This window comes from Conger conger, chromosome 16 (genome assembly GCF_963514075.1).
Source record: "Conger conger chromosome 16, fConCon1.1, whole genome shotgun sequence".
Classification (NCBI taxonomy): Eukaryota; Metazoa; Chordata; class Actinopteri; order Anguilliformes; family Congridae; genus Conger; species Conger conger.
The window spans coordinates 27,812,536-27,815,607 of NC_083775.1; the positions used below are offsets into that span (position 1 = coordinate 27,812,536).

A 3,072-nucleotide genomic window follows, 5' to 3' on the forward strand; every position below is an offset into this window, starting at 1 on the left:
CTACTCTGAAAGTGTAGTTGTATAAATAGCCATTTACTTCACACTGAAAGTCGTTGAACAATTCCTCAAAAAAATGTTGTTCAAACTATTTTGATGAACGTGAGAGATGCCTTCTTTTTGCACATGGAGAGAACCACAATACAGCTCGGAAGGGAGAACCAACAATTTGCAGAAATTGGCAGTTGACTGTCAGCAACTGTAGTGGAGTGGAGTGTTCCTCGGCTATCAGAATTGGAGGGAAAAGAGATCGGAGGCAGTATTTGATCAAAGGGGTTTAGAAACAAAATAGTTTAGGGCCAGAAGTAGTAAGTAGTTTTTGTAGTTGACTGCACCTGCATTTGAATGTAGTTGAGCAACTAGTTTCACAACATGTAGGTACACTACTCCCCAACACTGAGTACATTAATGTTTTATACTTGATTATTAATGCAGCCAAATTAATGACAAAGAGATCACTAGACAACAAAAAAACAAAACATGTTTATGGTTCTGTGCACCCCATCTTTGAAGAACCCAACGTACTTCTTAACACTGATGGGGACATAGAGCGTTAGATTCATATTCCACATGAGCAGTTCCTCCACCTCAACGTTTGAGCAATTCTAAACTAAATTCTGTGAATATTTCCTTTTAATTGGCACTTGCAAAAGTTGCATACAACCTTTAACAAATCAAGATGATTTTGTTTTTTGCAAAAGGTCAAATGGACTATTTTATGTAGCAATTTTAAATTGTTTGTCTCTCAATATATAAAACGTAACATTCAAAAAATGGTAATGCATTTGTAACAATGTCCATTCCTCCACCTCAAGGTGATTGCTTTCAGGGACATAAAAAGCAAGAATAAAAAGTCCCCTTTAAACTGAACGGCAGAACACACAGAACACATAATGTCAGATATTACCAAAAACAGAAGACGAACACTGCAAATGAGTGCTCTCATATAGATGGGTACAGACACAACATCGCTACATTAACCCATTATATTGACAAGAGCTTCAACTACCTTCAGAAACATATCCCCTCCATTTTAGCAAATGGAGCACAATCCAACAAACCCAGTTGATTTAAAAATAATTTTTTAAGTGCTCCTAAATCTTTAATGCCACATATAGGTGGGCTATCAAAGAGCACCAGCTCACAAAATGTGCTGGTCAATACAACTTCATTTCTTATGACCATGAGCCTGGGCACAGCTATCTAGATGACCCCCCTCCTGGTCTAATGTCTGTTGACCTCTCTCCCGCCTGCAGTGTTGCCCCCCGACCTGACTGGTGCAAGGCCCTTACCTGTAGGGAACGTATCCAGGTGATTATGACCCTCTGCTGTCTGGATAGCCGTCGGGGTAGTGTGTGTACAGTAGACAGACGTGCACAGAGTTGGAAACACCCACCCAGTGCCACTGTGAGCTTCCCCCTGTGCCACTGGCGGGGCGGTGGGGGGGGGGGGGGGGGGAGATAAGGGACGCCCCGGAGGCTATCGGGCTGGGACATCTTGCGGCAGGGCTATCCCAGCCCCCTCCGCCCTGTCGGTCTGAGGCCAGCCCAGGTCTCCGCCTGCTCGGGGTGATGGGATAGGACAGCCGGGGGTCTGCGCAGTCAGGACGGACCAACTCTGCGTAGTCGGGAGCCTCGGTTCAGGATGGGGTAATTGCGTCTGCGAATTCAACGTAACCACGGCTGCGCAGCTGGGGTATGCCAGCGTTACGCCCTGACGTCAGGTTTGCGGTGGTCACGTCCATAACCAGCAGGGCAGGCTTATCAGGACAGCAGCATCTTGAGCGCTGACGTCATCTTGTTTACGCACTTGGGATTCCCTTCAGTGTGGGGGGCTTTCCCCCTTTGAGGTCCCCCTGTCCGATATTTTCACTGACCAAAGTTTTTTTTTTCTTTTTTTTGAGGGACTGTGGTGCCTTTTTGCTGCAGAGAGAACAGTGAAGTGTAATAATATTATAATACATCTTTATTTATATGGCACTTCAAAGAAAAGTAACAAAGTGCTTCACAGAGAAAAAAAACTAAACTACAAAAATATACAAATTCACATAAAATGAAAGAGCAGGTAGTAAAAGCATAAAACTGTTTGCCATCTGAATCACATACAGTGGAGAAGACCATACCCATTCCATCCCAGAATGCTATAACCCAGCATGTAGAGCAATCCATTTTCATTCATAAGAATTTTCCTACATCAAATAAGTTGAAAGAGTATAAAGCGGAAGTGCTCAATTCTAGCTAATCTTTGGTCCTGAAAGATAAACTGTGCATTCTACAAATAATCCAAGAACTGGGGAAATAGAAATTTGATGAGCACTGTGATTAGCTGAATACCATACAGCTACATACCTGGTTCAATCGTGTCATTATCAGGTTCAATCGCTTCATCTCCAGATTCAATTGCTTCATCTCCAGGTTCATTCGCTTCATCTCCAGATTCAATCGCTTCATCTCCAGGTTCAATCGCTTCATCTCCAAACACACTTACACTCACAAAACAGTTTTGTTAAAAACAACACAACATATTTTTTTTTCACAAATCTCAAACATTTCTAGATAAGGACGACACGCTGTGTTGCTTTCAACATAGTCTACGTTAAAAAGTCTCCCTTTTAACACATGCATTGTATATTTGTAACAGAAAAGTAGTTGTAACACATAGATTGTATATTTGTAACACAAGAGTAGTAACTTTGACATAAAATGTGTTGAAAGTAACACAAAAGCTGTTACACAAAAAATGTATTGATTATTAACACATCCTTTCTGGTACATATAAAACAACAGTACTGCCTGGCAGAGGCTTGTGGACATGGGTTAAAACCTCCAGAAAACTTCTATAAAATCTGGATAAGGTCAGGCTGCCATGCAGCATAATCACAGCATGTGCTGCATTACTGGCAGCACCGCATGCAAGGGCTAATATACAGCACGCATCATTAAAGTCACACTGCACACATCCAAACCACTGCAATGTTCATTGCGCCACTTTTGTAATGTTCTACAGTTAGAATGTGTAGAACTTCAGCCAAATGACAGGACTGGCCTTCCCACAATGCACCACTCTGGGTCCTGG

The 3,072-nt window shown here is 42.4% G+C and overlaps 1 protein-coding gene across 1 annotated transcript in view; it reads right to left on the reverse strand.

The window, feature by feature from the left end:
• Window positions 1-1,426, reverse strand: part of LOC133115073 (band 3 anion exchange protein-like) — a 24,232-nt gene extending 22,806 nt beyond the window's left edge. The window contains exon 1 of the mRNA XM_061224795.1: window positions 1,290-1,426. The gene's annotated coding sequence lies outside the window, so the exon portion shown is untranslated. The remainder of the gene's footprint in view (window positions 1-1,289) is intronic.
• Between the last annotated feature and the right edge of the window lie 1,646 nt (window positions 1,427-3,072).